General features: G+C 49.3%; 1 long non-coding RNA gene across 2 annotated transcripts; it reads left to right on the top strand.

Annotated features, from left to right (window-relative positions):
- Positions 1 to 4512: 4512 nt before the first annotated feature.
- On the top strand, positions 4513 to 8874 carry LOC140843482 (uncharacterized). 2 transcript variants are annotated; one of them, XR_012121308.1, is made up of 3 exons: positions 4513 to 4681; positions 5087 to 5219; positions 5938 to 8874. It is a non-coding gene; the product is annotated as an uncharacterized lncRNA (long non-coding RNA). The 2 variants fall into 2 exon arrangements; XR_012121307.1 differs by having other exon boundaries at positions 4513 to 4677.
- Positions 8875 to 13888: the final 5014 nt, after the last annotated feature.

Consider the following 13888-nt stretch of genomic DNA (forward strand, 5'->3'; position numbering starts at 1 on the left):
AGGGATGCATTTTGCCAGTGAGAGAGTAAGTGATATTCAGGTTTTAGAAATACAGAATCCAAGGATGACTCTAAGGTTAATTGGAAAATGGAAAAAAAAAAAAACCCCAGAAGTTCACACTGGGTCCAGAAGAGAACCCAGGAGCCTGTTTCCAGGTTGCTTTGATGCCGAGCTCTACCCACTGGGTCTCACAGCAATACTTCAGGGCAGGCGCTCCGTTTTTTCATTGTCTCCCCACATTATTTTATTCATGTTGTTACAGTTCACCCTGAACTGATGGGAAGTAAGTTCATGTTTCAAACCTAAATCAGTTGTTAGCCTGTCTTTGTTTCAGCTTGATGAGCTCTGCTGGGGACGGTCCACACCTCTGAGCGCCTGCGCAGTTACCTGCACCCGTGGGTCATAAACAACCAGGAACTCCAGCTGCAAGGACCCCGGCACGAATGCGCTTGGTCAGGCAGGTGACACAAGAAGACGCGAGGTGACAGTGGGCCCCGCCCGTGATGAACAGGGAAGGTGGGTGACGGAGGAGGGCAGCTGCCTCCGTCCCCCGGGGCCAGGGGGCCAGGGCATCCCGACAGGTGGCAGGCCCAGGCTCCGACAGAGACCGCTGGAATGCACGCAGTTCCTGCCGTTTGTTGCCTGGAGGGCACGATGGCCCTGAGTTCAGATCTAATTTTGGAGAATTCCTGTGAAAATCCCATTGTTAATATCAGTAACTTCTTGCTTTTCCCTCCACAAGTAAAGAACCCCACGTCCTACATTTCCCAGTTGCAACTGGCCCAATGGCCATCTGATTATGGCCTCTGCTTTAATTCTCTGAAGGCTGCTTAAGTTTTAGGGATCTTCCCTCCAGACCAGAGAAATAATCACGGGCGTAATAAAGTCATTATCTACTGCTTTGTCAACGATAAGAGCAAGTTGAGGGCTTCTGGTGCCAAAACTGTGAGCAGAGAGGTGGGGAAGGTGTTCATGAACGTGAGTGCCCTGCATACAGGCCTTTTGTTCCAGAACGAGAGCCCTGGGGTCTCCTGTGCCTCCACGTTGTCAGTTACGCACCAAGTTGCATGGAGTAAAAAGTGCGCTATTTCCACGTGCCTCACACATGCACCTACATAATGACAAAATGAACACCACCTGCAAACCTTTGGTTTTAAGGAGAAAACATCAGCAAGTTGTCAAAGATGAGATAATTTGTACTGTGAGTTTCGGATGTTCCCTTACTGACAGAAATATTTAGATAAGTAATAAAACACAAATGCAAAACACAGCAATTGAGTAGTAATTTGAATTTTTTAATATTGCAAACTATTCCTCAGCACCCATCGTAGGTGCTGAGCTGGCTTTTGAGGACTTTCAGACCCACAAAACAGATGGGGAGAGAGCAGGAGAGCCGAGGCCAGCAGGGATGTTGCATCCTTGCGCTCAGAGGGGCCAGAGGGGGCGTGTTAGCCGTCTTTTCTCATGGAGATCTTCCTGCCCACCTGAGCAGGTCCTGCCTCACACAGCAGCAGCTCACCCCGAATCTTCTCTGCAGCTGGACCCATTTAAGGACCTTAGGGAGAGAGATGTGGATGCGTGTTGCTTTGGGTCTAATGGGCCTCAGTCATGAGGACAGCACTGCAGGTAATGGGAAGTGTGCACATGTGCAGAATGGTGGCTCTGAGTGGGCGAGGTACCCATGTGCTCTTAGGTGACTCTGTATGTATCTTCTCTGTGTGTGTGTGATATATAAGGGGTGTGTAGGTGATACACGAGGGATGTGTGTGTGTGTTTGTGATACATGGGGGGCGTGGTACATGAGGGGTGCATGTGTGATACATGAGGTACTTCAAGGTGCAGGTTCGGGGCAGAGCCCCATTAGTTTGAATCTAGTGGTGGTACTGCTGCCCGGGGGATCTTGCAGTATTTTTGGACCCACTGCACTTCTGTCCTGGCATCCCTGAAACACTCCCCTCATCCCAGGGCCAAGGAGAGGGTTCACGGCTTAGTGTCAGGTTTATCCAACGTAAAATCTAGGGAGGAGGGCAGGAACTTCACCACAGCTGTGACCTGAGGGTTACAGGGCAGAAAGTCTTCCCCCTCTCCCCTCCGTGTTCCGTGGCCGGGTGCCAACGATCGCACTGATGAAAACGATGACTAAAGGAAAACAGCTGAGAGGAGTACATAGGCACACGCATTACAGAGAAAGGCCACGCAAAGAGGCAGACACGTGACTGGGGCCATCCACACCTCAGGCCAAATGGGAAGAGGGGCTGCCAGCTTCTAGGAGCCGGAGAGAGGCTCTGGGAAGGGGGGAGAAGGGCGTGCAGGTAAAGGATGGGCTCGTGCAGCAGACAGAGAGCCTCTCAGGCGGTCAGACGGGTTTCCCAGAGTAGGTATTTTCCCGGTCTATGCACAGCACTACCAATGGGAACTTCCTTTACAAAAGGGGAAATTCATTCTTTATTTTTAGGCAATTCGCAGGAGGTAACGAGCTTTTCCTGTGTCTGCCTTTAGTGCAAAATAATCCATAAGTCAAGGAAGCACCCCATTTTGGATGGCATTTTCTGGTCCCTTCATGGGCAACGCTGGCCTGGGAGTAGCTTCAGGGACAGAATATGATCTTAACAAGCTCCTTTCAATCATAAAGCTGACGAGTGATAGTCGGTTTTACAACAAAATGCTAAATATAGTCTGATAGTCTCACACAAACAGTTTGATCTAACCTTCAATGCATTACTTTCTACTTATTCCACCCACACAGGACACAATGAATAAGAATGGGAGCTACAGAGGACATGGCATCAGTTTGGGGTGTCCTTAAATGGGGGCAATGCCACTCACGTGGTCCCACAGTGGGGTGTTGTTTGCCTTCGTGGATTCATTCCAGTCCTGGCACTCAGGCTCAGTTTTCCAGGGTGCCCTGGAAATTGAATTTGGCAGCACACAAAAACTCAAAATAATGAACAATTGTGGCTTTCTTGTCAGGGAGAACGTATTGGTTGGGAGACAAGGGTGGAATGAAAATTATTAACTTTTTGGATCTGGGCACTTTGTGAGGTAATTACCTATTTTATAGATGAGTAATGAAATGGCTAAATGAATTAATAAATGAAAACAGACCCAGCAAAGAGGGTCTGATATGTAGCCAGAAGCCACTGTCCTATCTGAGCAGGAGAAGATTGGTCCTATTGGAAACCATGCCTGGCACGGCTGCCTCTCAGGCCTCCCTGGAGCTGCAGCTAGAGGGGAATCCAAACAACAGCAGAAACTGCCCCGCAGCCCCGCCCTCGGGACCCGCCTCTCTCCTGGTCAGGTCACTGCCTGGTGTCCAGCCGCCGTCCACCCTGTTTGCTTGTCTACCCACCAGCTCCTATGCCGAGTTCCTCTGCTGCTTGCTGCCATGGGCATGTTTACAAAGATTCACGTGTCTTTCTGCTCGCACTTTTGTATGTCAGCTATACTTTCACTGTAATTGTGTAATTTAATTCACTATTGTGAGATTAAATACCATGAAACAGAAGTGCAAACAGAAGTTTCCATGAAAAATGAAATTAAATTATTTGGAAGGTTTTGATAAAAGTAAACATTTTTTTTTTTTTAGATCACTTTTCTAAATTCGTATAGATGAGGCAGTTGTAAGTACGAAGGAGAAAACTCCAGAGCTAAGTTATCTCGATGAAACTGCTTCACAGGGGTTAGTAACTTCTTGCTCTGACATCAAGAAAAAAACAGGAGCTGACAGACCATCCGGTATTTGTTACCTGCATGTGTTAGAGCAAGGAATTCCGTGGCAAGTCCAAATAGTGGAACCATTAGCAAAAACATCAGCAGGAATGACTGTATAGGTATATGTTTTAATAAATTCAAAAATCACACTTCAGGTATGCCTGATTCACTTGCATAATTCTCTGCATTAATCTTTTTATTTTTCAGTTAACCAGCCACCAGTCACAATCGCAGAGGAAGGTCGGATTTCCTCTGGATAGTCTTAGATTTGCATGGTGAGCACGTACTTGGACAAGGTTTCACTAGATGACTTGCGATATAGATGGTGTCTCTTTGGGTGTAGGGCCACACGCCTCCCCCAGATGGGACTGGGGGCACGGGCCGGACCGGCAATGCTTGCTTGCTTTCCTCCAACCATTCTTTAACACTCTGTCATTTAAAAAGGCACATGCTTTCTTCACATAATCTACCTAATCTTTTTCTAATTCTAATCTCTTTTCCAAGCCAGTTTTTGAGGTAATATCACCATTCTATTCATCTTAAAAATCACCAATATCTAATTTTTTATCCCCTACCAGAGATGTTACAAAACTTAGGAATCTTGTGAGATGCTTGTATTTCTTGTAAAAGACAGAACAGGGAGGAAAGGAAACATCAGCAACACACGTCTGACTGTCATCACCAGCTGGGATGTTTCGTGGACAAAATGTCCTGGACTGGGAACACTGAGATACTGCAGTGGGTGGCGCCCGGACAAGAAGCCAGAGCCCAGAGCAAAGCCACCACTTCCACACAGTGTCAGCTCGACCCCGAGTGGGTCATTTGCTGTCACTTATGTGTGGGCATGACAGGCATTCTGCTCCATAAACAGAGAAAGGCAATAGAATTTTCCTGTAGGATTGCTGTGCACAGAGTGCATGTGAAGGATAGAGTGCGTGTGTGACTAGACACTTGGTGAACCACCAGGCAGGTTTGCGCTTATTGCTGCAATTATTGTTACTATTACTGCCTCTTCTGCTATCACTGCTTAGCATGTGTGCACGCTTGAGCTCACTTCTACCCTGTGGCAATGCTGAGTTCTACCTCAGCCCTGCGTTCCCCATAAACAGCCATGGTTAGAAATACCCCCTGTCTTTTGTGGTCCAGAAAACCACTCATCACAAAAGACCACCCTGTTCTCACTTGTTCCAAGATAAGACACCTTCAGCCTTGCTCAGTGACCAGATAGGACCTCTCCCCACCGTCCCCCTGACTCCCACAGGCCAGTAGACCAGCCCCTTGCCCACTTGCTACTGGCAACCTGATTCTATGAAGCCCCGTTCCCTTCCCTTAAAAGATACACTCTTGATCACTAAGCATCCTTCCATTGCTGCAGCCTGAGTCAAACCGCCTCCTTGATGGCCTGCAGACTGCCTTTCACGGTACCACTGCCACCAACAGCCTCCACCCGGGACTCTGTGATTTACATGCAGGTGACGTGGAAGTGCTTAGCAGGACGCTTAGACGCAGTAAGTACTTAATGACTGTCAGTTATTTACCCTGTAGCAATACATTTGCAGAGTGATTTCTGCTTTACAAAATAATGTCAAGAATTCTATCGCATCACTGCAATAATTACCCTGGAGGCAGATATTATTTATCCCATCTTACAGATTAGAAAACTAAGAAGGATCCATGGCTCACTCAAGTCACCCACCTAAGGGACAAGATTGGATTCAAACCCATAGTTTTAAATCATATGCAGCCTAGAGAGACGGAACTGAGTAGTGAAACCTGGCTTTGAGAAGGTGCAGTCTCAGACGGTTTCTAGCCTTCCCTCTTCCAGGGCGTCTCGATACACGTTCGGCACCCAGGCAGGGGTTGTGTGACAGGCCCCTCCATCCTCCGGTAGCGAGCTAATCGAGGGTCACCAGACAGCTGAGCAGCAGAATCAGCTTTCCCAGAGCCTTGGAACTAGCCCTGCAAATGTTCCCACCCTGGACTTGCCCACAGCGTGTGGAGCGCAGAGGCGACCTGCCTCCTGCTAAACCTGATGACCCCCGTGTGCACTCAGCCACCTGTTACGCCTTGGAAATGTGTCTGGAGTGGAGAAGAGTGAGTCACAAAAATAATTAGCTATCAGAATGGATTTGAAAACTTTTTTGTAAAACCAATTCATTTATAGTACTTATGTATGAGCATGTGTACACTAGCATTTTTTACTATAATATCAATTTTAATCTACAGTTAATCCAATAAGCACTGAAGAGCATACTCCATCAGCAGACATGTATCGATGACTTTACCTTGGGCCAGACACCTGCGAGGTGCCGCGTGGAATGACATCGTCACTCAAACAGCAACCGACCCAGGATGACAGGCGTGGAACACAACTGCCTAAGTGCACAATGCGGTCCCACCGCCTCCCTTTCTCCTTCCTGCCCTTCCTCCGACCACTGGGTTAGTATCTGCTAGGCGGCACACACTGAGTGTATATTGGTGAGCATATTAGACGCAGTCTCTTTTTCGTAGAGATTCCGGTCTGATGAAGACACAAACAGCACAGGAAAAAACGCGATTTTAAAGTGTTCTTGGTGTGGTGATGCACAAACAGAATATTGAGCACCAGTAGAACAGCGCTGTGCTCTGCGTGGCAGGTGCTGATTACGCAGGAGCGGAAAGTCCTGTGTGGCCCCTTCACCTTTGCTCCGACGGCCTCAGATCCCGCTGAAGCTGAAGCATGGCTGTCACAGTGGCCTATTGCTGCGGTGCGGCTGGCACTTTCTCTTACACATTCTGTGGCTTCGAACAGAAACACCACTATCCTTCTCCCCTTCCCGAGGGGAGTGCTTCCATCTGACCCCCGCAGCATTCTATTCTGTGCAGATGTCAGTGTCAGGATGTTAGAGATTCCTTGGCAGAAGAACAAGTCTGTCTTTCTAAGAAAAATAAACAAACAGCCAAATGTGCACAAGAGGCAGGGTTGGAAATAGCTCGAGATATGAGGCCCACTGGCTTTTATTAGAATCCTAGCCTCCCTCTCAGGGTGGAGCTCTCATTAGGACACAGAGGAATACAGTGGGCCGGTGGGTTCTCCTCTTTCAGCTGAACAGCTTTTCGTTGGGACACGGGGCCCTCGGTGGCCGGTCAGTGGCATGAGATGGAAACAGGCAGAATCTAAGAACAAATCTTACAGTTGAGGCCCCACAAGCTTTTCTACTCAGATTGCTTTTCTTTGAGTGATGACCTCAGAAACCCAGAAACCACACAAATCCAGAAACTGATCCAGAATATGTTTTGCAAACAGTATAAAAAAGTCCACCAGAAATTAATCACCCCCTCCTATTTAAACAAGAAAGAGAAACACACACGGCCGCGCTGTGCTGAAATGCGCATGAGGCCCTAGGTTGTGCTCAGAATGACCCAGGCCTTAAGCTGCACAGGTGGAGGGGACCATCCGTCTGTCGTGGCTGATCACGGGACAACAGCAGCAGCTTCCAGCATTTGTCAACCGCAGTGTGTTTCTCAGTGTTTTCATACAGACTACGTCATGATATGCTTCCTTGTGAACTCACACATGCACTGTTGGTGGCATAACTCAACAGTTGGGATGCAAATAATTGAAAAGACAGAGAGCTCCATCTTACCAGAAGAAGGGTCCCCTCCCTGCTGGCCCACTGTCTATTCCCTCCCTCTCCCCTCCTTCCCTTTTGAATGATGACACAGTTGTCCTCAATTAGGACAAATCAACACCAAACAGTACAATGAGCAGGCTGGGGAATGACTGTGGTGAGCCACTGCATGGGAACCCAGGGCCACACGACCTCTCCTGGCCACATAAAACCCAAGACACAACTTAAGGACAGGGAGGGCACGGTGAGGTCAGATGCGAAGTTTTCTAAGATTAAAAAAACTTACTTCTTTATATAAGCCATGACATGACTATTGTAAAAAAAGACAAGAAAAAGATAATGCTTTAAATTATAAAGAAGGAAAAATTCCCTAGTAATCTCTTAGGAAAAATCATTGTTAACATTTTGATATTTGTTTGCAGAATTTTCTCCACATTTGTGAGTTTGTGTATATAATTTTCAAAACATAATGTTTCAGTTGTTTTAAATCTGCCTTTTAAATTTTTTCCATGCTGATAAATACAGATCTGTTTCATCATTCTTAATGGACATGTATTGTACATATCTACAATACTGTATTTAATAATGACCTGATTGGGTTTCTGATATCTCTTATTTAAAAGCAATGCTGTGAGCATTCTCACAGATATGTTTGTGCATTTGCCCTCTTACTTCTCTGGATTAATTTTTGCCAGTGGCATTGCTGGGTCAAAAGTTGCTCATTTTGCATTCTGATTCCTGTGGCCAGACGGCCATCAGGGAAGTTGACAAGCAGGGCCCACGAGAAGAGCAAGGGATGTTGGTCCCAGGCAGGTGGGAGAAGAGAGTATTTAAATGAAGGGCAAGCAGGAGCCCTGAGCGCTCCCCAGACCCTTTGGTCCTGCTCCAGTATCTGGGGAAACATCCAAGAACAAGCTTGTTTTCACAATCAGCCTCATCCAGAGCTGCCACCACCTAAAGAAGTCCACTCTATGCCCCAAATTTCCACAGTGTTCATCATTACTGAGAAAAGACTCCCAGAAAGAAATATGTACTGGATGGGAGGGATGCCTCTCCAGTGCACGTGAGCAGGGGCAGGGCTGTGGGGTGATCCGGTTCACAAAGGGAGCTGATGGGGGATCAGGATGGAGGGCTGGGGTGCCGAGGGCCCTTTTGCTGGCGGCCAGGTGGGCATGGTCCTGTTTCTGTGTGTGAAATGGCTTGCTTCCTTTCTGGCAGCTTCTCGAACAGTCGCTAGTTCTTTTCCGCTCCTACTATTTGCACTGAGAAAGAGTCTGGAAAGATGTTCCCCTGTCGGGTGGAATTAGGGGGTGCAGGGGTGGAATTGCATACATTTTATATTTCAAAGAGTACTCTTGGAAGTATTTTTAAATTTGTTTTGAACTTTATAAATTTCATATGTTAAACTAAATATTTGCTGATCAAATAGATGGAATTTTCGACGGTGGGGGTTTTTCTAGGTCTACCAGAGGGAAAGCCTGTGTTGGAGGGAACTGGTGTACACACAGAAGGGTCTTGTGTTGAAAAGATCGCAAATAAAATAAGTCATGCACGTAGGCATGAAGGCACTGTGTTAATTTTTTCCTCATATATTCCACACTAAACAGACACCCAGTAAGCCCAGGGCAGGCCAGGCTTCAGGCTAAGAACTGGGAGAGAGGGGAGCGGCCCATGCAGCCCTCGTGCCATCCATAAAGGAGGTCACTGCGTGCCCTGGGTGGCTAAGGTTTATCGGCAAGGACTGCGAGCCAGGTGCCACTGTTTACAGCGCTTCATGTGATCATCTTCCTGGAATCATCGCAAACACCCTACGGTGTGGGTGCCGCCCCTCCGCACGGTTGGGGAGTGAAGGCTCTTCCACGTAATGTAGTCAGTCAAACCTGGGAGCTCATCAATCGCAAGATACACCGTGGTTTCATGTACTATCAAAAAAAATTGCTGCCTATTAACAATATAAAATGCTGTGGATCAAAAAAATTGATTTCAAGAGGAGGAGATGCCCTGGGGGTTCTGGGAAATGACCCTGGAGAGAAAATCAGGGGCAGCAGAGCAAGGTGAGGGCGTCAGTCAGATCCTGATGAACGAGGGGCTTGGGACCTCTGGGATGACATCGTCACCTTGCATGTGACGAGAAGGGTCACCTCCGCTAAGTGGTGGAGAAGGACTTTGGGGATTGGGCCATGTGAGCAGAGCGGCCTTATTACTGCGCCCCCAGCGATGTGATGATAAGGCCTCATGCTCAGATGGGAGTGGGTGTCCCCGAGCGGGGAGGGAAGATTATCTCAGAAGGATGCAGACAAAGATCTTAATATGTCAGCTGAAGGGTTTCGGCAATGTTCGCTCACCAGGCAGTCACAGATCCCCTGGAACCCTGAAGGCATGTGGGGACAAGGGAAGACAGCTCTGCCCAGGTGCCTCTGCACCCCCAGGAATGCTGTCGGTGATGGGCCAGCTCTGAACTTTCTTCCTTTGGGACACAGCTACTGGAGCTGGGAATGCTGTTGCATGAACCCCACAGCTGGCAGAACTGCCAGCAGCTGCTCCCTCAGGTGAGAGGGACACTGGGAAACGGGTGGCATGGCCAGGGAGACGAGGGCGGGCACACAGGAGACAGAGGGGGTGCAGCAGGAGGCAGGAGAAATCCCAGAGGAGTGGTGTGCCGGGGCCACCAGGAAACACTGCTGTGAGGGGGTCAGCAGCTCCCTGGGCTGCTCAGAGGCCGAGTGAGATGGCTGGACGCTCACTAGGTTTTGAGAGCAGAGGATCCTGTAGCTGCAGTGAGTACACCTGGGTGATGTGCATCCTCTGCATCCTGCCTAACAGAGCCCACCTTTGCTTGGGTGGGCTTAGTGTCCCCTTACACCACAGCACCGGGTGGTCAGCGGTGGACTGTCTCCCTGGGACTGTCTCCTTGGGGACTGTCTTCCTGGGGGCAGAGTTTTCCAAGGTTTTTAGTGGCCACGCTTGGCTTTTGCTCGTCTCTGTGACTTGCCCCTACCTTGTTCCTAGAGGCCACCCGTGTGGCTGACAGCGGACAGCATTCTTGGAAGTGTCAGGTGAGCATGAGGATGGGAGCAACACTCTTAGGATGGCATCGTGGCAAGGTGGAGCTGCCCGGCCCCTCAGGGCATCATGCAGCCACCGTGGCAGCCCCGCTTCTTAACACACAAATACAATTCCACGGCAGACGAGCATTCGCTCAGGCCAGTACGGTTCTGGTTTTGTGCTGCCCTCAGTCTTGCCCCTCCCTTAGTTCCTTTGCAGTGGTGCAATGCAGCCCTATGGGGGACAGAAAGTGGGTCCACAGAGATCACCCCCTTCATGGGGCAGATGGCCAAAGGGGAATAGTGGGGGCCAGGGTCAGGGGGTCAGGGCTCAGGGGGCCAACGGAGGGTTGACAGGAGCTGTTTGTTTGGTTTTTCTTAAATGAGGAAGACTTGGGAATGGTTAAACGTAAATGCAAAGGGTCCAGGGGCAAGGAAGAGGTTGAACACACGGAGAACTGGTAAAAGCCCACGTGCGGTGAGGAGGCAGGGAGGCGGGGCGGGGCCGGCAGCTTTACCCCGCAGCACTGCCCATCTGTGGGCGGGAGAGGCAGCCCCGTGGGTGCGAGCGTGCAGCCCTGCGGCACGGGGCAAAGGGCGAGCCGGGAGCCTGGGCGCATGGCTGGGGGCCGTGGGAGGGCTGCAGGGGGCCAGACCCAGGAGAGAAGCCTGGACATTTGGGAGATTTTAACCTTATGCCTAGTTTCTTCAGATCCCATATATGCTTCCCTGTAAGTCAGCCACTCTCTAACGCCCTTCCCACTTCGGAGCGCCAGCCCTGGCCCTGTCCATGCAGGTGCCCGGCCAGCAGGCCCAGCTGCCTGCCTTCTTGTCTGGGTACCTTGGAGGTCTTCCCAGACATGACTCACCTGGTCGGTGGGGAGCTGGTTTAAGTAACCTCTCTGTGTCCCTATCATTTCCTACTTTAACTTATGATGATCTATGTTCCAGACGATGAAACCTTCACTTTCCTTGTGCCCCCCAGCACCCCAGCACCCCCACACCCAGCCTCCCCTCACCCGACCTTATCGCACACTATGGAACCATGAGTCAGAGCTTGTGTCACCCAATGGACACATGCATCTCAGAGGACACACGGAGCACCTGTTGGATGTGAGAGGAGGAAGGAGAAAGACTATTAAAGATGCTCCTTAGGTCCTGAAAGTGGGAGACCTGAAGACGGGTGGTCATCACCGACCCACAGGGAGACCTGGAGGCAGGGTTTGTGAAGATAAAGAACTTCCTGGCTTGGTCACACGTGGGAGGACTTTGATGCGCAGCGGGGAACTGGCGTCTGACTGCCGTAGATGACTGCAGGCGGGACACCAGAACCCAGGCAGACAGAGTCCCTGGTCCCCGGCAAACAGCGGACCTGCAAACCCCGGTGAGGCCAGGCTAATTCCCCAACCCCACCCGGTTGACGTCCTCACCCTTCCAATGCAGATGGCGGTGATGGGAAGAAAAGCACCTCTCACAGGCAGCAATGAATGAGAAATAAGGTGAGTCTTGTGGAAATGCTTCTTAAAAGTTTCATAGGATTTTTTGTATGTTCATTATTATTTAGAAATATCAAAAAAAAGGGGTTTCACATGTAAATCATAATGAGCTCTGAAGCCAGATGCCATCTGTAGTGTCTGCCTCACAGGGCGGTTGCAAGGAGTGAATGCGTTAATGTCTGCACATGTCTTAAGCTGCCTCTGGCATATGAGAATACTGGCTAATGGATAGGTAAGAATAAAGCGCATCCTCCCAGGCTCACTGTTATTCTTACAGGGCCTGTGAGTGGGGGATAGAGTGGGACAGTCATTGTGTGAATTCTTTCTGATTAAATAAGACAAGAAACAAGATCTGACTGGGGAAATTTCAAGCGGGTTGTTTGGGAAGAAGCGCTCACATCACATGGTGTGTTTTCTTAGCGCTACGTGGGATTAGAGCTCAAGTATCTCATCTCCCTTGAGTGACTCAGGGAAACGTGGCCCCGGGGCCTCCCTCTGGAAGCTGTAGGGAAAACCGATTGCTCAGTCTACAAAGACGGTGAGTGAAACCATCCCTGGGGCGTGGCAGTTCTCTGCCTGCTGCTCACGCCCCTAAGTTCTCACAGAGGAGAGTTGGGGGGCAAAGGGCCTTCTGCCTGAGTTTCTGATCCTGACTGCCAGCATGGATTTGGTTCACGGCAGGCAGATTCCTAGGGGGTCCCCCAGGGGCAGGGCGCCCAGCGCGTGTAGGCGGAGGACGGGGGTCGCCTGCAGGAGGACTGAACGCGGGGCTCCCTCCACCCCATTCTCCATCCAGGGGTGACGGAGGATCTGTAGGAAGCCTCTCCTCCGCATAGAGAGTGTCCTCAGATTTCAAACCTTCAGAATAATAATAATAATGTGGATGCTTTCAACAAGTGATCTCTGTAGCAGAACCGTCCGTGAAAGTCCACATGGAGCTGGGTAGCACTCCGCACGGCCCCGCCTCCCAACAGGAGCCTCAGGGGCCGGGAGCCATCCCGCTAACTCGGGCCCTGCAGCCGGAGGCCGGCCAAGTTCCTCTGCGGCCAAGCGGGCGAAGCTGGCTACGACGACTTGTTTTGTCTGCTGTGATCTGCTGGACTTCAAATTCCAACTGGCTTCAGAAAGCTCAGTGGTTTCAAACTCTTTCCCCAACAGCTGTTGTGTTGTGAGCAGGAGATAAAACAAATAGTAACCTTCGCTTCCTTTCATCCCAGGATCAATGTTGCTAAGAAAAAAAAAAAAGAAGGAACAAAAAAAGCAAAACAAAACACATGTCTAGGTGACCAGTTCTTTAAAAAACGATTTCTTTGTTAGCAAAGCATATGCCCAGAACACTTCTTATTGTTGTAGAATATATGTTGGTATTCAACACATCTGGGATAAGAGTCCCAGCAGTGTGTTGTTAGTTGTTTCAAAGTCACCAGATTTTCAAGCGCCATGCCCCAGCCAGCTGCCTTTCCTGATGTGATAGTTAATTTTATGTGTCAGCTTAGCTAGACCACAGTGAACAGATCTTTGGTCAAACGTTGTTTCAGATGTTTCTGTGAAGGTGTTTTCTTCGATGAGATTCCCGTTTAAACCTGTAGACTTTGAATAAAGCATACTGTTGGTGGGCCTCATCTAATCAGCTGACGGTCTTCATGGAGAAAAGACTGATGTCTATGGAGGAGGAGGGAATTCTGCCAGCAGACAGCTTTTAGACTCTAATTGTAAAATCAGCGATTCCCTGGGTCTCCAGCCTCCCAACTCACTCCGCAGATTTTGGATATGCCAGCTTCCACAATCTCTCAATCTCTCAGTCTCTCAAGATTAATAATAATAAATCAGCATACAGGCATCTTGTTGCTCCTGTGTCCCTGGATAATCCTACCTAATATACCTACCATCCTGCGATCCACCGTTTCTTGCTTTCACTTTACGGACGGTGGGCAAACCAGATTTAGCAAATACAGACACAGGCTGTTTAGTTTAATTTGAATTTCAGATACACAAGAAATATGCTTTTAGTATAAGTCTATACATG

Source organism: Manis javanica, chromosome 9 (genome assembly GCF_040802235.1).
Source record: "Manis javanica isolate MJ-LG chromosome 9, MJ_LKY, whole genome shotgun sequence".
In the NCBI taxonomy this organism is placed as follows: Eukaryota; Metazoa; Chordata; class Mammalia; order Pholidota; family Manidae; genus Manis; species Manis javanica.